The sequence below is a fragment of the Panthera onca genome, chromosome D1, assembly GCF_046562875.1.
Source record: "Panthera onca isolate mPanOnc1 chromosome D1, mPanOnc1 haplotype 2, whole genome shotgun sequence".
NCBI lineage: Eukaryota > Metazoa > Chordata > Mammalia > Carnivora > Felidae > Panthera > Panthera onca.
This window is the reverse complement of record NC_138348.1, coordinates 81,134,739-81,156,821: the sequence shown is the minus strand read 5'-3', so window position 1 is coordinate 81,156,821 and position 22,083 is coordinate 81,134,739. Positions and strand designations below refer to the sequence as shown.

Here is a 22,083-nt window from a genome sequence, read left to right as displayed (position 1 = left end):
AAGCTGATTACATTGTGACCATATAGCAGAAGTTCAGTGTCAAGGAAACAATGTGAAGTGTATCTTGATGATCAAAAATGATCAACTGGGAAAACAACCACCAAAACCTTTGAGCTTCCTGAAAACATGTCATTCTGGGTTGTTTTCAGCTTAGTTTAGTTTATTTATTTCTATGTGAAACAGAATTTTCCTTTAATATGAAGAGTTGGGAAAAGAGAAGCTAAAATTCCTTATTAGAGATCACAGCTTTTTCCCAAAGGCAATGAAGCCTTTCTCATTGAGCTCATTTTAATAGTCTCTCTTTTGTCCCACGTTTCATGAGGCAGCCAAGTGGAATGACGCAGGGCATAAAAACTCTGACTTGATTTTCTACAACGTAAGTAATGTACCATTTTTATCCATCTTTCTGAGATGGAGAACCATCCTTTGAGTCAGCTAGATGTTTCAACACTGGTGGAGAACTCTTTCTATGAGAATCCTTGAAAACTTTGGCTTCTGCTTATCTCCCTCTTGAGCTGATTCTATAGTTGCAGAAAGCTGGCAGGTGATCCAGAATAAGGTACCCTTAATCCTCCTGGGTTGACCACTCACTCTGGGGGTGAGGAGGGACAGTTTGTCCCAGAAAATTGGGATAAATTATGTGTAGTGACTGGATCCTTAGCCAACTTGTGCTCAGAAACATTTGAACGGGGCAAAGTTAGTCACCGGCCTTTCCCTTACAATTTAAACCTAATTAACATAAAGTATAATAAAGACTATGCAAATAATTAAGTATACTACCTTAATTTGTGGTATACAGTATCATGGTATGGTATCATGACATTCTATTTAAGAAGGAGACATGAACCTTCTATGCTGGTCTTAATTTACTCACATAGAAAGTAATTTGTTAAACTTTCAAAATTTAGAGACATTATGTTTTTTTTATCAGTTCTTAAAAGTTAACCTCAAAAATTGTCAATCTTAAGTCCTGCCATAATTAGGAAGATTTTTTTCTCCCTAATTTTAAAGTAGTATAACCATCATTGAGTTTTCTTATTAATTATTTATTTTTATTGATTTCTAAATGTTTTGTAAGTCTGTAATTTTAACCTTTTGGATTTTAAACTTTTGTCAGAGTGTCTGCTTATAAATCAACACACCATTAAATATGCTGTAAACGTTCAATTAAATCTTGTGTGATTGAGACATTAGAGATGGCCACCTATGGATTGTGAGAAATATTTTGCACATAGGGCTTGGTCTGGATGTAAGCATATCAACATTGGTATTCGGTAGGAAAATGAGTGGTTTAATATGAGATTAAACATGCTTTCTATATAATTAGTATAACCCATCTTTCTTTACCATAAATATATAATGGAATAACATCTGTGCCTTTTAACACAAAACACTGTATTTGGAAATAACATCAAAACAATCTCGGCAGCTCTTTCTGCCCACAGGTACTCTCCTTGTGCTTTAATAAAAATACCTTTTTGCAAAGGAAAAAAAAATCAAAAACCAAACAAACAAAAAAAAAAAAGCCCAAACAATCTCAAATTGAAATGTCATTTAATGGGCAACTAAAATCTTTAAAGCATGTTCAGTTTTTGTTATCTTATAATAAGTAAAATAATAGGCAAATTAATGGCAGGTCAAAATTGATTTCTTACATGGGTGAATAAATGTTAAAAACCTGTCAGAAAGCCATTCTCTTCTAAAGTTACATGTTGATATGTAGCTTATAAAAGTGAAAACACTTTTTAAAGTAAAATGATTATAGAGGGTTGCTATGGTTATCTGAAAAAATTCCAATTCTCAATGCCTCCAGACTGTAGATGTCTTATTTACATAAAAAAAATCTCAAAATGACCAATTGAGATTTAAGGATATTTACTTAGATATAGTCTTTATTAGGAGGATACAATGTTCTCCTTCTTTGAAAATAATTGACTATCTATTTTGCAGCATTTCAGAAATAAATTCAAAGTGCAACTATGACATAGTTTTAATTTTCTTAAATGTTACTTTTCATAACTTAATTGTATCCAACTTCCATAATCATATTTGATTAATAAAGGACACTTAAAGGCATATATATCACAGGCATCATTTTGAGTTTTATAGCATTTAATAATTGACTTTAACTAACATTTATCATGGATAAAAATGAAATATATCATTGGTTGTCAGTAAAAATGATGTTTTCCATGTATATTAAAATGTGAATTGTTCCCTAATGTGAAAGTCTTAAAGTTCTACAGTAATATTAGTAATATTTTATGATCACATATAATGTGATGATGTGAAGTATCACCTAGACATGTCCTTCCCTGTTCCAGGAGGTTATCAACTCTCTTTCAGTCTGACTGCTACGTAAGAAGTGCTGGACTTTTAGCCACACCTAAGGAAAAATAAAAGTTTTTTTTTTAATTCTAAATTAAAAAAGAATAATGCCTTTCCAAACGTCACACTTTTCTAATCTTTCACTAAGGTATTAAAGAACCAAAAGTTCTCTCTCTCTCTCTCTCTCTCTCTCTCTCTCTCTCTCTCTCAGACACACACACACACACACACACACACACACACACACTATGAAAAGGGTCTGCAGAATAGAAGTAGCATAAATAGCTTTAGAGAGCAATAATTGGAGAGTCTAAAATTGTGATTCTTGGCATAACTCCCACAATAAGCAAGAATATCTGGAAGTAAGAGAGACCAACATCACATTCCCTGCATAGATTCATGTCACCAATATAATTTTCAGACACATCTTAATGGCTCAGAATTTTTGGTAAATACCATAAAGAGACAGCAGATTGCCATAACAATGAAAAAGACATCAGGGAGAGCTTCCTATGCCTGAAGCACTGAGGTGGCTTAAGAAGGAATCAGTGGCCTAGAGACTCAGAGAACTAAGGGTAGATGCTAGGGCAATCACTGGGTTGCCACTGCCCTGCCTCACTCCAAGAAGACATCCAGAAGTGAAAAATCCCCAAAAAGCTGTGGGGCAAATCACCCATTGAGGACCTAGGGAAAAAACTGGTCATTTATCCATAGAATTCTAGGCAGCCATGAGGGGGTGGCCAGCTGGGCACTTGAGGAGCACTTGTGCCACACAGAAGGGTCAGGATAAGATGTTATGTGAGCTGCAAAGCCAAGCATGTGACAATAAGCAGCCAGATAACACTAGTGCCAGAAAACAGACTGGGTGACGATACTAGGAGTTGGTAATTGATTACCAGTAGGTAACTGAGCACAAACCAAGACAACACTGTTTTTCCTCAGAGAGTCCTAAACATAAACACAGGCTTCACTCCCTACAAGCTGTCTTCACTGTCCTATTTTTGGGTGAGCTTGAAGTCTTTTGGAAGTCATTAACATTGGAAGGGGAAAGATTAGAAATAGTTAGATATTCCAAATCTCTATTCTATATAAGACTGTTCAAACCTGAAGTGACTGAAAATATTACTGGAGTAGACTGAATTGAACTGATTTGGTTGGAATCAACCACTTGCTACATGAGAAGAACAAAGCTTCAGAGGTAAGAACAGATCATGACACTCAAGTTTTACATTTGCCTATATCTGACTGTAGATACTCAATTCTACTTGTTACTCAAATTAATCATGTAAATTGTATTTTAAAAAATATATACAATGGGAGAAGCTTCTAGATGAGAAATCATTTCTTAATTTTAATACATCATCATGTGGTTGAGCTATGAAAAAATACTGTGTTTATTATTTCAAAATTGAGATATATAGAGAAAAGTTCTCTCAAGAACTAAACATTATTTATTTTTTCTGCTGCTTGTTGGTTTAAGAAAACTTCTCACTTATGACAGAATCGATAATGGACCCGAGCATGTAATAATTTTTCAATTATATTAGCTTTATAAAGGTGACAATTTAGGGGCGCCTGGGTGGCTCAGTCGGTTAAGCGTCCGACTTCAGCTCGGGTCACGATCTCGCGGTCCGTGAGTTCGAGCCCCGCGTCGGGCTCTGGGCTGATGGCTCAGAGCCTGGAGCCTGTTTCCGATTCTGTGTCTCCCTCTCTTTCTGCCCCTCCCCCGTTCATGCTCTGTCTCTCTCTGTCCCAAAAATAAATAAACGTTAAAAAAAAAAAAATTATAAAGGTGACAATTTCAACACAATATAATTAATTGTGATTATTATGATTTTTTCATTTACAAAATTTTGAATTATTTTGTCTGATAAGCAGCTTTAGTTTTGGCAAACAATAGTCCTTTTATATTGATGAAATGTTGCTTCCACAACATGGGAAACTATATACACACACATATATATATATTAATTTTTTTTAATGTTTATTTATTTCTGAGACAGAGAGAGACAGAGCATGAGTGGGGGAGGGGCAGAGAGAGGGGGAGACACAGAATCTGAAGCAGGCTCCAGGCTCTGAGCTGTCAGCACAGAGCCTGATGTGGGGCTTGAACTCACAAACCGTGAGATCATGACCTGAGCCGAAGTGGGTCGCTCAGCCAACTGAGCCACCCAGGTGCCCCACACACACATATATTGAAATAATTATTTATTTTGAGAGAGAGAGCACATGTTGGGGAAGGGCAGAGAGAGAGGGTGAGAGTGAGAGATAATGCCAAGCATTCTTGGAGCATTCACAGAGCTTGATCTCACAAACCATAAGATCATGATCTGAGTGGAAACCAAGAGTCCAATACTTAACCAAATCAGCCACCCAGTTGCCCAGAAATTTATATTTTGTAAATGCATGGGAATAATCAATCAACTTCTATCATTTCCATAGGGAAAATCTGAACAGAGAATTAGCTATAAACTAATACTAAAAACCCAATTGAAACAGTTCTTTTCTTCCCCCTTGCAAGTTTATTTAGTATTTATCTCCATAGTTCATAAATATACTAATAAGCATGCAATGCTAATTTTAATTTTGAAGCAATGACACATAAAAAGACTTTTATTTGACTTAAAATAATTTTCTTTAGGCTTCTTTAGCATCATACCTATTAAAGTGTATGAGTTTTCCCCAAATTAAAAAATTTTGGTGCATGTATATTAGTTATTAAAATATTAGTTGAATGTATGTATTTTAAATGAAAGATTCACAAGAGATAAACTTTGGTAGTTTGCTGTGATCCTTTGTTGATATTTCATGTACGAGAACAGAAATCTCTCCATTTTTCTGAGTTTACATGAGAACCTCCTGATCTTACTGTTCTAACTGTAGGATAGTCAGTGACTGAATTCAGATCCTCTAGTAGGATTCCAGGTTATGGAACTGATGATATCCTAATCCTATCTTTTGGTACAAGGCAGCATTTCTCAGCCAGGAAGTGGGTGACTTCTGGAAATTTTATAAAAGTCCTGAAGTGGCTCAAAAAAGTGAAACAAAGGCGAAATCATGTCTTTGGCATAATTCGCTAATAGCTCTTTGATCTATCCTACAGAAGCTCTAATTTTGATTGTGACGCTTGGGCCCTGGACAGAATCTTCATAAGGCAAGAACCTAAAGATTATCTAGGTCATTTAGACCACTGTTTTCCCAACTTTAAAGCATGTATATGTCAAGGGTGTCTTGTTAAAATGTAGATTTTGAGTTAGTAGTTTGGGAGTAAGATTCTGCATTTCCTACAAATCTCAAGTGATACTGACGTGGCTGGGCTAAAACCTAAAGGTTTTAAAGGCTAAAGAGACTTTTCAAGCATGGGTTGTACTACAATGAAGTTCAATATTTATTGATTTTACTGAGAAAAAACATAATGTCATCTGAAACTAATAGTAAATATACAATGTAGTAGTACATATTCAGAAGAAAAAGGAGAAATTCAATGAAGCTTTAAAAATTGATATTCATAGCATCATAGACACAGTGTTACTAGTTATAATTTATTTAGAAGAATGTATTTTAGAGAAAAACATTGGTATTTCATACATGTATTTACTCTATAGCTTATATGCTCCTGATTCCTGACGTATATTTAATTTTTCCCTTCTATAGATTGCTTCTGAAAATTGCACTCTACCTATTACTTTCACTAATATTTTGTTAACATTTGTTTAAAAGAAACATGTTTGAGAGGTTTATATTATTTTCATGTGGAGTTTACTTATTTTAAAACAAAGAGTCATGTATTTAAGAAAATCATTGATAATGAGGAAACTTCTACAAATATTTTTACTTAATATTAATTTTTTTATTTTATTTATTTATTTTTTAACGTTTATTTATTTTTGAGACAGAGAGAGACAGAGCATGAACAGGGGAGGGTCAGAGAGAGAGGGAGACACAGAATCCGAAACAGGCTCCAGGCTCTGAGCGGTCAGCACAGAGCCCGATGCGGGGCTCGAACCCACGGACTGTGAGATCGTGACCTGAGCCGAAGTCAGCCGCTTAACCGACTGAGCCACCCAGGCGCCCTACTTAATATTAATTTAATATCCTATGACTTGAGAAGAAATGTAAGGGAAATAGTCTACATTATCAATTATGTGTCTTATCAAAATTCATCTGGAAAGTGAGGATAATCCTACCAGAATCTTTTTTAATGAGATGAAAGTACCACTTTTTACATTGTTATGCTGAGTTTAAATGTTACCACTTACAGAGTTGTACTGATCTAAAGTGCTACCATTAGCAGTGGTGTGGCAAGCCAACACTAACCACCTACAGTTTTGTGCTGGGCAAAATTGATGCTACCTATTGCTTTGTAACTAAAGCGCTTCTTTTCACAGTTGCATTCCAAGTTAAGAGTTCATATTGATAGAACAGGCCAAGGCAAACCTCCTATCCCTCTATATCCTATTATAAAGTGACCACATCACTATAGTTAATCTTTACCTGCTCCTAAAGTGCACAGCTCTTCCTAACAGTGCACAGGTAAAGACCAGCAATAGGAATTGAGTTTACAAAATGACATAAATACGAAAAAATAGATCAAGGCTATCTTCTGAGTGAAAGCTTTGTTTAGATATCAACAACATCCCCTAGACAGGCAGAGTTTTAAAGCCACACTTGTCTGCATTAACTGGAGCTTTTCACACTACCTTACTTAATGGAAAAAGCTACCAACCAAAGCACCCCACTCAGGAATGTTGTTACCAATCAAAGACTTGTAACAAATAAAATAAACACTACCTTCCACAGTGCTAGAGCACTATCTACAAGGGTAGATCATATAAGTTTGAGACTAAAATGCTTCCTCACAATAAAGTTGTCTGCTGAATCCACTAAAAAGTATACTATGATACTAGACATATTATGCATATATAATAGAGACTATTCTGGGTAGATCAACAATCCAGTATGAGTAGTAATTATAGTCATCAGATATATGTGTAGCAAACTCTAGTTAAAGTGCCTGAACACATAAGAGAGATTGCACTTCACCTTACGAATGCCTGACAAAGATATATACTAAGTTAATTAATACACTCCGGTGATTGACCTCATCTTGGCATGATACTGGGAATAGAAGAAAGATTCTGGAAAACACTCAAAAGTAGGGATGAACATAATCCAAATCATGGAGATCTGGCAGAAGCTGCATATTCTGCTCCAGATCCTCTGTAAACATAGATAGATGAGAACACATGAGGTTGAAAACAATAGTATATGAACAGCTTTTATATGGTGGGATTTTTTTTGATGAGAAGAATGAAACAACATAAAAATATGTTAAAACATTAATTTTGTTTTAACCATATCTAAATAAGTCTCTATTCTTCCTTCTGCTTCATTAAGAATTAATTAGTTCCTGCAGCCACAGAAATACAACTATTTTCTATGATGAAGACAGTGCAGATAAAAGAATAAAATAAAATTATGTTCTATCATGCTTTTGTGGCCACATGATGATATGTACATTTAACAAAGGCAGTTAAAGGTTGAAATTGCAATGATGGGGATCTCCAGTGTGTGACAGAATCACTTATAAAATCTGTAAACAACTCACAGTCCCTTTCATACTAGTAACAAAGGTTTACAATCAATTTTTATGTCTTATCCTGGTTGGCCTGTAACAAAAAGCTGTCTTTTGATTATGTATCCTCTGGGCATTCTATCAATCAGGTGGATATTACAAGAGAAGATCAAAAATCTTTATGCTTTTAATCCATAAATACATAAAATATGCATTTGGGTTTCAGGGTTCTCAAGCAGGAGAAAGTACTCCCCACTGATACAAGAAAGTCTAGTGCCAGAAGTTGGAGAGATATCTAAATTAGTTGTAAAAGCTAGACTTGGTAGGGAAAAAAATGTATATACATATTTACTCACTCTTTTTTTTAACTTATCTGTCAGATTCTGGGTGTCATCATTCCTATTACCCTTGATTCCTTTTTCATCTCTCACACTGCACATGCAAATCATTGAGCAATGTTGGCTGTAACTTTAAATATACCCAGGGGTTGCCTGGGTGGCTCAGTGGGTTTAGTGTCTGACTTCTCAGGTCATGATCTCACAGTCCGGTCTGTGAGTTTGAGCCCCACGTTGGGCTCTGTGCTGTCAGTTCAGAGCCTGGAGCCTAATTCAGATTCTGTGTCTCCCTCTCTCTCTGCCCCTCTCCCGCTCATGCTCTGTCTCTCTCTGTCTCTCAAAAAATGAATAAACAAAAGTTAAAAATTTTTTAAATACAATAAAATACAGTAAAATATGCTCAGAAACTATCATCACCTCCTCTGTTACCATGCTGTTCTAACCCACCATTGTTTCTTACCTGGACTACCATATTAGCCTCCTTACTGTTCCCCACTTACCTTCTCAAGTTCCATTTATTTATTTATTTATTTATTCATTTTTAAATGAATTTTTTGAGTTTTTATTTTTATTTTGGGAGGGTGGAAGAGACAGACACACACATACACACACACACACAGAGACAGAGAGAGAGAGAGAGAGAGAGAGAGAGAGAGACAGACTGTGCACGAGCAGGGGAGGGACAGAGAGAGAGGAAAGAGAGAATCCCAAGCAGGGCTCCTAACTCACAGACCATGAGATCATGAGATCAGACACTTAACTGACTGAACCACCCAGGTGCTCCTTAAAGTTCCTTGTAAAGTGTAAGTTTAATTGTGTTCCTTCTTTGTCAGAATATTGCAATGAATCCATATTTCAGAATGAAAACTGAAATTGTTACAGTGACTTAAATGTCCTACACAATTAGGTTTGGACATAGTTTTCCTTGATTTCTCATCTTGTGCTTTAGAAGGCTAGGACAGATGGCCACGATTCTCTGGAGGATTCCCCAGACCCTAAGAGACTGCAAAGCCGCTAGCCACTAGGCTAAGGAAATATAAGTCCCTGATGCCTTCCTTCCCTTTTATCAACCACAACAACATTGATGGAATGGTAACCTGAATGACAAATAAACTTCATCTGATTAAGTTATTGGGATATTTCGTGGTGATTTCGGTAGTTAGATTACCCTGAACAAATCACCATGATATATCAGGGTAATACAAGGTATTTTGAAAGTGAATATCTGATTTGTGCCAAATGAATTGTGCTACATATTCAGTGGGATTAAAAGGGGGGAAATATTACTCCAGGTTGGATGATTTAGGAGAATCTTCATTTTAATGATAGCCAATGTTCTTGAAGAACAAATAAGGATTGAAGAGGTAGAACAAAATAGAAGTCATGTCAGAGAGAAGTACTGGAATGTTCCAAGTGGTAGATGTGGGAATGCAAATGACATATTTTGTAGACAGTCAAAAAGATATTCTAGTTGATAAAGAAAGCTAGAGTAATCAGGGAAGAGTCAGGTATAAAGAACAAAAACCTAATGGTGATAGCTTCAACCAGGACAAATATTCAAGAAAAGATGTGTAAGTGTTGTTTACTCTTCAATACTAAATCAGCAATATGTTTTCACAGTTGTACATCAGAAACTTATGATTAGTAACTTCCTACCAAAATATCAATTTCAAGCAACATCCTTTTAACAGCTACCTCCTATCCTTCCAAGAAAGTTGCTCTGGAACACTGGGACCAAGATTTTTAGGCTTTACTTCATCAAACCCACTTTTTTTTTTTTTTAATATGCATGCCCCTCATTCTCCCTTAATTTCCTCTTTTTTAAAAAAAACTAAATTCTGCAGTCTTGTGGACCTCCATTTCCTTGTGCTCCTCACTTCCACTCCATTGTACTTGTCCATTAATTTTCAGCTCCTGTTAATTCAAATAACTGCTTATGTTACATCTACCTACAACTAGCTGGGAAATGCTAGAGAAAGCTACAAAACTGTACTTCTTGATTTCCTTTTAAATTTAAGAACTTAAAATTCAAATTTATTCTCAAATATATTTATATGATATGTTATTACACTCTCCAAAATGTCTATTGTGAATATTTTTCAATCTCCTTAAATTGCCCACATACACTTTCTTTACACTGAGTTTGTACTTTATTGGCTGCCTCTACTCATAATTAGTTATATCATTCTCCAACACATCTGCAAACCCATGTTATTCTATTAGTATTATTTTCTCATTCTTTTTACAATTCAAGAGAAGCCCTTGTTTTTACTCTATGTGAGCTCTTCTACTTATCTGTTGGATCTTACATTGTTCTCTTTGTCAAGGCCATAAAGGCCATTACTCCTGTACTTTTTCACTTTCTTTTCTGCATTTTATCAGTTTGTCTTTTTCTACTGGACCACATCAATTAACACAAAAATATGATCTTATTCTAATTCAATTAAAAAAAGTAAAACAAAACTATCCTATGTTTCACATTCTTCTCCATTTAATCTCTCGTTCTTCACTTCTCTTTTTCTTTCTTCTTTTCTCCCTTTATTTCTCTTCCTTCCTTCCTTCCTTCCTTCCTTCCTTCCTTCTTTGTTTTCTTGCTTTCTCTCTCCTTTCTCTATTGTCACTCTCAACCCAAAATTTCTGAGGAGAATTCCCATCAGCTCCAGTCCTTCACTCCCATTTCACTCTCTTAGCAACATTAGCCTGGTGTCTTCCCATGTTATCAAGCCCCAATGAGCATGTCCTTATCTCCACCATATTTGTCATCATAGCAGCATTTCATACATTGATCTCCTTTTTTTTAGGTCACTTTCTTCTTTTGGTTTCTCTGAGTTATACTCCCCTCACTCTCTTCCTACTTCACTACTTCCTATTTTTTCCTGAGTTTCTCTTTCTGCCCATTCCCCTAACCTCCAGGTTTTACTAGAATTTCCATTCTTTCTCACCTACTAACTGTCTTCTAGGTAATCTCATCAAGTTCCATGGCTTTAAAGGAAAAGATATGTCAATGATTCTCAACTTTATATCTCTAGCCCTGACTTCCCTGAGACTCGAGACTTCTATTTCCAACCACCTAATCAACCTCTATATGGAAGCATCACAAACTTAAAACATTTCAAACAGAACTCTTAGTTTTTACTAAATTTCATACTTTCTTATTTTTTGAAAAAATTGGTAAGTAATTTTTATTATGCTAAACTACTTAAAGCAAAAATTTAACACATCCATATTTTCTCTTGTTTCCTTATTCTCAGATCCATCTACAAAATTTGAACTAAATGTATCCATATTTCCCCCTCTCTCTTTGTGATTTTAATAGTGATTTTCGTTACAATATTATATTAAATAATTTTTAAGTGTCAAAATATGGGTACTTCTGTTTGTGTAATAGTTTATTTTGGATATTTATTTTCAAGTTTCTGGCCCTCTCAATAATTTTCTTACCCTTTCCTTTTAATACCTTTATTTTACCTTCATCCTTGAAATCTTCATCACAAGCCCCCCAGCCTCTCATTATACTCTATTAACTCTTACAACTCCAATTAAACTTGTCATCCATCCTATTATCTGTCTTCCCCCTGCTCCATCCCAAAAGAAAAGGTTTTGCTGAGTAATGTAGGAAGAACATTTTGAAATAAGCAGATGTCTGGTAGAGAGGGGAATGGGTAGATCCATCATAAATGGAGCTCCCTTCCTGCTAGGATTAACAAGAGTTTAAATCAAATTTTGTGGCCAGTGATGAGTTCCTTAGTGTAGGAGATCTACTAAGGTCCTCTTGGGAGACCCGGCCAGAGCAGGAAGACTTGAGAAAACCTGGAGAAGTTATATCAGAGGCAGTATTTCAGAGTAATGCCTAGGCATAGTGGACTGAAATCAAAGAAAGAATAGAAACATTAGAATTTCATAATGTATGAATGAAAAGAGATATTCTTTCTGTTTATAGATTAGTTTCTTTTCTACTTAATGTTTTGTAACATGCTTATATTTTATATGAAATATAGTAAATATTTTATAGGCATTTTGAAAACTGAATTTTGAACACCTTTTCTTAATGCATCTCATACATTATATACACCATATACTAGAATTATTGGTTCTATGGTATTTTACAAAATAAATGCTATGGTATTTTACAGAATAGATTAGCAATAAGATGATTGATACTTGTCTGTTTCTACAATCATCTCAAACCACTCTCCTCTTAGCTCACTATACTCTTTTCATGTTCACCTCCTTTTTGTTTCTTACTCTAAACTCTTTCCTGCCTCAGCCTTTTCATTTGCAGGTCCCTCTGGAATGTTCTTGCCCTGACTCATCGTGTAGTGGCTGCATTGTGTTTTTTAGGTTTCACTTAAATGTCATCTCCCTGGTTTAAGCAGTGCTTCCCAGACCCCTACCATCACCCTATAACTCTTTGAAATATGTTTATTTTGTTGTTTGTTTGTGTACTTATTCATACTCTTACTTCTAGCACTAAATAGAAATATGAGGAATATGGAGATCTAGACTTTTTTGCTCACTATCATATCCCCCAAATATTAGAGTGGCATCTGGCACATAGTATTATCACAATAAATATTTCTGAATAAAATAATGAAAATAGTAGGCATTCATTTAGTCAACATTATACATTAAGTGACCTCTCCATCTCAATTTTCTCAGTGTGGTGTATATGACAGTGAGCAATATAGACAAAATCTAAGTTCCTGTAGATTTTATAAATTAGTAGAGGTGGGGGAGCTAAGGTTCAAAACAAGTAAACAAGTCATTTGGAAATAAATACAATGAGAACATTTAGGTAGTAAGCAATAAAGAGTATTGAGGCAAATCATATTTTATTTTAATTTTTAAGCTATATTATTTTAGATAATATGGTCAAGGAAAGCCTTGTGGATGAAGTGACACTCAGCTCCATATCAATATTACACACACTTAGATTATAGAAAAGGAAATCAAGCAACCTAAGCTTAGCATATATCTAAAATATGCATAATATAAGCAACAATTTGGCATATATCTGAATAGTGTTTTTGCCACTGCTCAGTGGTCCTGTCAATCACCTACTGTTGACAGCAAGCAAACTCATCAGTGGCAATTTTGGATACTCCCATTTCATCTCCACTATCTGGATTCTGAATAGGTAACTCCAAGACATTAAGACTGAAAGCATTTGAAAACAACAACAACAACAACAACAACAACTGAACTTTGAATTATCTGTACTTTATCCCATCTACATGTTTTCTTTCTATTTCAAAGAAAATTATATTCCATACTACAAACATGCCCTCAATCTTGTTCCTTTCCAGCTTTTGAAGAATTTTTCATTTTATTCTAATTTTTCTCTCTTTCCTCTCTTTCTCCCTTGCTCTTGCTTTAAACCCTCTCACTTTCTCCAAAAGGCTTTTTGCTCATTTCACACATGCCTGGTTTTTATAGTTTAGGAAACAAATAAACCAAATCATCAAACAAATGTCATGAGCTCCTGAATATTACTCCATTTTTTTCACTAACATATACTTACAACACACATTTTATACATAAGTCTGAAAAAATTTTTCTAGATTTCATTCAATCCGAGAAGTGCTATCCTATTTTAACCTCACCACTTTGTGAATAAACTGTTATAATTCCATTTCTTTTTTTTTAATTTTTTTGTTGGGGCGCCTGGGTGGCTCAGTCAGTTAAGTGTCTAACTTCGGCTCAGGTCATGATCTCACTGTCCGTGAGTTCGAGCCCCGCATCAGGCTCTGTGCTGACAGCTCAGAGCCTGGAGCCTGCTTCGGATTCTGTGTCTCCCTCTCTCTCTGCCCCTCCCCTGTTCATACTCTGTCTGTCTCAAAAATAAATAAACATTAAAATTTTTTTTAGAAAATAAATTTTTGTTGTTTTTATTTATAAATAAATAAACATTAATTTTTTTAAAAATAAATTTTTTGTTAATGTTTTTATTTATTTTTGAGACAGAGAGAGATAGAGCATGAGCAGGGGAGGGGCAGAGAGAGAGGGAGACACAGAATCCGAAGTAGGCTCCAGGCTCTGAGCTGTCAGCACAGAGCCCGACGTGGGGTTTCAACCACAAACTGTGAGATCATGACCTGAACTGAAGTCGGATGCTTAACTGACTAAGCCACCCAGGCAACCCTGATTCCATTTCAAAGTTGAGGAAATTCAAGGTGGTTTAGTGTCTTGTACAAAGTCGTATAGCAGGTAAGCAAGAATGTCAAAGTTTAAACCCAGGGTTTCTAATTCTAAATCTCCTTTTATTAACCTCTGAGGTTATTCATGATTTTCTCATTTCTGTATCCATCAGACTTTTCTCTTTTATTTTTATCATTATTAATCAAAGCTTTTGAAATTATGCTTATACCTTTTTATACTTTTTATACTTTTCTTGACTTATATGATCATTGTTTTTCTCTTTTCTACTTCACCCACCATGTCCTTAACTGGATTCCCTTCCATTTAAGTATAGATTCATATGTCTTTGCTCATGATATTTTCCTTCATATAAATGATCCTCCCTCCTCCATACTTCAAAGTTATCTTTCAAGGACTATCCCAGTGAGTCTTTCTTTAATTACTTTTTTCTATAAAATCTTCTTTCTTGACCATTTATATAGTGTGTGAATTTCCTACTATATGACTTATCTTGTACTATTCACCTTGATTTTCCTGCTCATTAATGTTCCCCCACCTCCAAGAATATTTTAAGGATAGTATGAGGACAAGGAGCTTGTTTTATATCTCTGTAAACATTGTGTTCCATAACAGGAGACATGGTATCTATTTTGTATATACTTGACTGATAAGTAATAGTTATTAATATTTAAGTTGACATTAACATGAAAGTTATGTATGTTTGAATCATCTCTTTCTACTCAAATATGTTTTCTTTAAATAGTTTTAAAATATAATGATTTATTAATATAGATGTACTTTCCAAACATTTCTGTAAAGAGGAATTTGTGATTCCAAATAATAGGTGAGAAATTTACCATAGACAACATCATCACAATCACCTCTGATTTACTAAATGAATAAATATAACATTTATTCAAGAAAATACGACTTTTTAAATATTCTAAATATACATGTGATTTATTTCAGATCCTTCTACTATAAAAGCATTTTTTTTTTCTGATTTTAGTGGTTTAGAATGTTGAATGTATGAATACTGAATGATCAGGGTGGAATTTATTGAATTCTAAGTTGAAATTAATCAAAAGACTTCACTATGTACATTGGACATAGTTCCAAATTACTGCATTTATGCATCTTATTCATGCTGATTTCCTCTGAAATTGAAAAATCACAGGTGATATGACTTCGATTCATTCTGTCTTCTTTGTTCTTCAGGCAAAGTGTGTATAAAGCATTTCCCTGTACCAAAAAGGATACTCACTTTTTTTTTTAATTAAGGTTTATTTATTTCTGACACAGAGAGAGACAGAGCATGAGTGGGGGAGGGGCAGAGAGAGAGGGAGACACAGAATTCGGAAGCAGGCTCCAGGCTCTGAGCCATCAGCCCAGAGCCCAACGTGGGGCTCGAACTCATGGACTGCGAGATCATGACCTGAGCTGAAGTCAGACACTCAACCACTAAGCCACCCAGGCTCCCCAAAAGGATACTCACTTTTAAACTCACTCTGTCAAAGTCGTTCCCCTGAAATAAGACGTTGTTTATGTTAACATTTTGGTAGACTTCTTCAGTTCATCAACATGTTTCATATTCTGTCAGTGCCTATTTCTACCCTGCAATTCTGGCCCCGAACAACGTAACTACCTATCAAGATACAACCAATATTGCTTTTTTAATTTCTAGGAAAAAAGTCAAACCTAAGTATACTTGAGGGAAAACTATAATTACTTCATAAAATTAATTACTTTTCCACAACAGCAACTGTGACAATTATTCATTCTAAGAAAGCCTAATCACATTACAGAAATTTGTTCTGGTTACTTAGCTCTCAACACAATCAGGAAAATTGCTACAAGGTTGGTCTGTATTGAGATCTGCTTGGTTGTATCTTACTGTTGCCATTTTTACCATGCTAGATTTCTTAATTTTTGAAATTAAACTGAGGTCAGCACTAGCTCAGATGTCAACTGCTGGGTTCCTCTAAGTCCTATAGCTTTAGAAAATGTCCTGTCTGTTTAATGTGTTGAATAAAATGGCTTAAAGGCCCACACTACAAAGGGTGGAAAGGGATAGCTGGGGGAAGATGGCGGCCTAGGAGGATGCTGGGCTCACCGCACGTCCTGCTGATCACTTAGATTCCACCTACACCTGCCTAAATAACCCAGAAAACCGCCAGAAGACTAGCAGAATGGAGTCTCCGGAGCCAAGCGCAGACGAGAGGCCCACGGAAGAGGGTAGGAAGGGCGGAGAGGCGGTGCGCGCTACACGGCTTGGCAGGAGGGAGCCGGGGCGGAGGGGCGGCCCGCAGGCCAAGCAGAGCTCCCGAGTCTGGCTTGCAAAAGCAGAGGGGCCGGACGGAGTGTGTCCTGACAGCAAGAGGGACTTGACATCTGGAAGGTTATAAGCTAACAGCTCTGCTCAGAGAACAGGAAGGCTGGAGGACAACGGGAGGGAGAGTTGTTGAGCCCCTGAGAACAGAGCTCAGCTTGGCGGGGAACAAAGGCGATCGCCAGAGCCATCTCCCTCCCCCATCCCCCAGCCAAAATCCCAAAGGGAACCAGTTCCTGCCAGGGAACTTGCTTGCACCGAGCAAACACCCAACACTGTGCTTCTGCTATCCATCCCTCCAGCGGCTCTGACTCTCTCCTGGTGCCTCAGGACACGTCCCAAAGCAGATCTCCGAAGGAAAAGCGAGCTGAGCCTACCCCTCCCGCCTCTGTGCACCTTGCCGATGCACCCCAGCTAATATGCCAGATCCCCAACACCACAAGCCTGGCAGTGTGCAAGTAGCCCAGATGGGCCACACCACCCCACAGTGAATCTATTGCATCCACGCGACTCCTGAAACAGAATGCTACGGGCACCAGTGACAGTTGCAACAAAGTTTATTACAATGAGAGGCAAGGCCGACCGATCGGGACCAACACTCTTGATAAGAGTGTGGCCCTGAGCAGCCGGGGTACAGTTTTTAAAGCTGATCACATCGTTTTATCATTATCTGTGAACAGAACAGATAAACAGTTCCCAGATGAGTTAGAAACAGTTGCCAGATGAGTCAGAAACAGTTATCAAATGAGGTGATTATTTTAGACTTTCTGCCGCTAAGTTGCAACATGTGGATCTCCTTGAACTTGTCTCTGATGCTCTTTTTTGAGCTTTTGTTTCCTTCATTGGTAAAGCCTGATTCACAAGAGTATGAAGTATGATTTACAAGAGTAAAAGCAAGGTTATCTTTTGACCTTCAGTGTCAGAACAAAGTTGTTATCTTTCAAGCTAAGCATTAGCCCTACAGTACAATTTAACCCTTACAAATCCCGCCCCTAGGAGAGGGGAAGAGAAGGCACACACCAGTCTGACTGTGGCCCCAGTAGTGGGCTGGGGACAGACATCAGGTCTGACTACAGCCCCGCCCACCAACACAAGTTATTCAAGACAGCACAGGGGAAGTGCCCCGCAGTCCCGCACCACTCCAGGGCCTATCCAAAATGATGAAATGGAAGAATTCTCCTCAGAAAAATGTCCAGGAAAAAACAACAGCTAACGAACTGATCAAAAATGATTTAAACAATAGAACAGAAAGTGAATTTAGAATAATAGTCATACAATTAATTGCTGGGCTTGAAAACAGTATAAAGGACAACAGAGAATCTCTTGCTACAGAGATCAAGGGACTAAGGAACAGCCAGGAGGAGCTAAACAATGCTATCAATGAACTGCAGAATAAAATGGAGACAACTACGGCTTGGATTGAGGAGGCAGAGGAGATAATAGGTGAAGTAGAAGATAAATTTATGGAAAAAGAAAAAGCTGAGAAAAAGAGACATAAAAAATCCAGAAGTATGAGGGGAAAATTGGAGAACTAAGTGATGCACTAAAGAGAAATAATATACGCATAATTGGTATTCCAGAGGAGAAAGAGAGAGAAAAAGGTGCTGAAGGTGTACTTGAAGAAATAATAGCTGAGAACTTCCCTGATCTGGGGAAGGAAAAAGGCACTGAAATCCAAGAGGCACAGACAACTCCCTTCAGACGTAACTTGAATCGATCTTCTGCATGACATATCATAGTGGAACTGGCAAAATACAAGGATAAAGAGAAAATTCTGAAAGCAGCTAGAGATAAACGTGCTCTAACATATAAAGGGAGACCTATAAGACTTGTGACTGATCTCTCTACTGGAACTTGGCAGGCCAGAAAGGAATGGCAGGAGATCTTCAATGTGATGAACAGAAAAAAAAATATGCAGCCGAAAATCCTTTATCCAGCAAGTCTGTCATTTAGAATAGAAGGAGAGAAAGGTCTTCCCAAACAAACAAAAACCGAAGGAATTCGTCACCAGTAAACCAGCCCTACAAGAGATCCTAAGGAGGATCCTGTGAGACAAAGTACCAGAAACATCGCTACAAGCATGAAACCTACAGACATCACAATGACTCTAAACCCATATCTTTCTATAATAACACTGTAAATGGACTGAATGCTCCAACCAAAAGACATAGGGTATCAGAATGGATAAAAAAACAAGACCCATCTATTTGCTGTCTACAAGAGACTCATTTTAGACTGAGGACACCTTCAGATTGAGAGGGAGGGGATGGAGAACTATTTATCATGCCAGGGGAAGTCGAAAGAAAGCTGGAGTAGCCATACTTATATCAGACAAACTAGACTTTAAATTAAAGGCTGTAACAAGAGATGAAGAAGGGCATTATACAATAATCACAGGGTCTATCCATCAGAAAGAGCTAACAATTATAAATGTCTATGCACCAAATACAGGAGCCCCCAAATATATAAAACAATTACTCACAAACATAAGCAACCTTATTGATAAGAATGTGGTAATTGCAGGGCACTTTAACACTCCACTTACAGAAATGGATAGATCATCTAGACACGTGGTCAATAAAGAAACAATGGCCCTGAATGATACATTGGATCAGATGGACTTGACAGATATATTTAGAACTCTGTACCCCAAATCAACAGAATATGCTTTCTTCTCGAGTGCACATGGAACGTTCTCCAAGATAGATCAAATACTGGGTCACAAAACAGCCCTTCATAAGTTTACAAGAATTGAAATTATACCATGCATACTTCCAGACCACAATGCTATGAAGCTTGAAATCAACCACAGAAAAAGTCTGGAAAACCTCCAAAAGCATGGAAGTTAAAGAACACCCTACTAAAGAATGAATGGTCAACCAGGCAATTAGAGAAGAAATTAAAAAAAAAAAAAGGAAACAAATGAAAATGAAAATACAACAATCCAAACGCTTTGGGAAGCAGCGAAGGCAGTCCTGAGAGGAAAATACATTGCAATCCAGGCCTATCTCAAGAAACAAGAAAAATCCCAAATACAAAATCTAACAGCACACCTAAAGGAAATAGAAGCAGAACAGCAAAGGCAGCCTAAACCCAGCAGAAGAGAGAAATAATAAAGATCAGAGCAGAAATAAACAATATAGAATCTAAAAAAACTGTAGAGCAGATCAACGAAACCAAGAGTTGGTTTTTTGAAAAAATAAACAAAATTGACAAACCTCTAGCCAGGCTTCTCAAAAAGAAAAGGGAGATGACCCAAATAGATAAAATCATGATTGAAAATGGAATTATTACAACCAATCCCTCAGAGATACAAGCAATTATCAGGGAATACTATGAAAACTTATATGCCAACAAATTGGACAACCTGGAAGAAATGGACAAATTCCTAAACACCCACACTCTTCCAAAACTCAATCAGGAGGAAATAGAAAGCTTGAACAGACCCATAACCAGCGAAGAAATTGAATCGGTTATCAAAAATCTCCCAACAAATAAGAGTCCAGGACCAGATGGCTTCCCAGGGGAGTTCTACCAGACGTTTAAAGCAGAGATAATACCTATTCTTCTCAAGCTATTCCAAGAAATAGAAAGGGAAGGAAAACTTCCAGACTCATTCTATGAAGCCAGTATTACTTTGATTCCTAAACCAGACAGAGACCCAGTAAAAAAAGAGAACTACAGGCCAATATCCCTGATGAATATGGATGCAAAAATTGTCATTAAGATACTAGCAAATCGAATTCAACAGCATATAAAAAGAATTATTCACCATGATCAAGTGGGATTCATTCCTGGGATGCAGGGCTGGTTCAACATTCGCAAATCAATCAACGTGATACATCACATTAATAAAAGAAAAGACAAGAACCATATGATCCGTCAATCGATGCAGAAAAAGCATTTGACAAAATTCAGCACGCTTTCTTAATAAAAACCCTCGAGAAAGTTGGGATAGAAAGAACATACTTAAAGATCATAAAAGCTCTTTATGAAAAGCCCACAGCTAACATCATCCTCAATGGGGAAAAACTGAGAGCTTTTCCCCTGAGATCAGAACACGACAGGGATGCCCACTCTCACCGTTGTTGTTTAACATAGTGTTGAGGGGCGCCTGGGTGGCTCAGTCAGTTAAGCGTCTGACTTCAACTCAGGTCACGATCTCGCAGTCTGTGAGTTCGAGCCCCGTGTCAGGCTCTGGGCTGATGGCTCAGAGCCTGGAGCCTGCTTCTGATTCTGTGTCTCCCTCTCTCTCTCTGCCCCTCCCGCGTTCATGCTCTGTCTCTCTCTGTCTCAAAAATAAATAAACATTAAAAAAAATAACATAGTGTTGGAAGTTCTAACATCAGCAATCAGACAACAAAAGGAAATCAAAGGCATCAAAATTGGCAAAGATGAAGTTAAGCTTTCACTTTCTGCAGATGACATGATATTATACATGGAAAATCCGATAGACTCCACCAAAAGTCTGCTAGAACTGATACATGAATTCAGCAAAGTTGCAGGATATAAAATCAATGTACAGAAATCAGTTGCATTCTTATACACTAATAATGAAGCCACAGAAAAACAAATAAAGAAAATGATCCCATTCACAATTGCACCAAGAAGCATAAAATACCTAGGGATAAATCTAACCAAAGATGTAAAAGATCTCCATGCTGAAAACTATAGAAAGCTTATGAAGGAAATTGAAGAAGATATAAAGAAATGGAAAAACATTCCGTGCTCATAGATTGGAAGAATAAATATTGTCAAAATGCCAATACTACCCAAAGCTATCTACACATTCAATGCAATCCCAAACAAAATTGCACCAGCATTCCTCTCGAAACTAGAACAAGCAATCCTAAAATTCATATGGAACCACAAAAGGCCCAGAATAGCCAAAGGAATTTTGAAGAAGTAGACCAAAGCAGGAGGCATCACAATCCCAGACTTTAGCCTCTACTACAAAGCTGTAGTCATCAAGACAGCATGGTATTGGCACAAAAACAGACACATAGACCAATGGAATAGAATAGAAACCCCAGAACTAGACCCACAAACGTGTGGCCAACTCATCTTTGACAAAGCAGGAAAGAACATCCAATGGAAAAAAGACAGTCTCTTTAACAAATGGTGCTGGGAGAACTGGACAGCAACATGCAGAAGATTGAAACTAGACCACTTTCTCACACCATTCACAAAAATAAACTCAAAATGGATAAAGGACCTGAATGTGAGACAGGAAACCATCAAAACCCTAGAGGAGAAAGCAGGAAAAGACCTCTCTGACCTCAGCCGTAACAATTTCTTACTTGACACATCCCCAAAGGCAAGGGAATTAAAAGCAAAAATGAACTACTGGGACCTTATGAAGATAAAAAGCTTCTGCA

The 22,083-nt window shown here is 36.9% G+C and overlaps 1 protein-coding gene across 2 annotated transcripts in view; it reads right to left on the bottom strand.

Annotated features, from left to right (window-relative positions):
• Positions 1-22,083, bottom strand: part of CNTN5 (contactin 5) — a 1,365,947-nt gene that overhangs the window by 722,047 nt on the left and 621,817 nt on the right. The gene's annotated exons all lie outside the window — the stretch shown is intronic.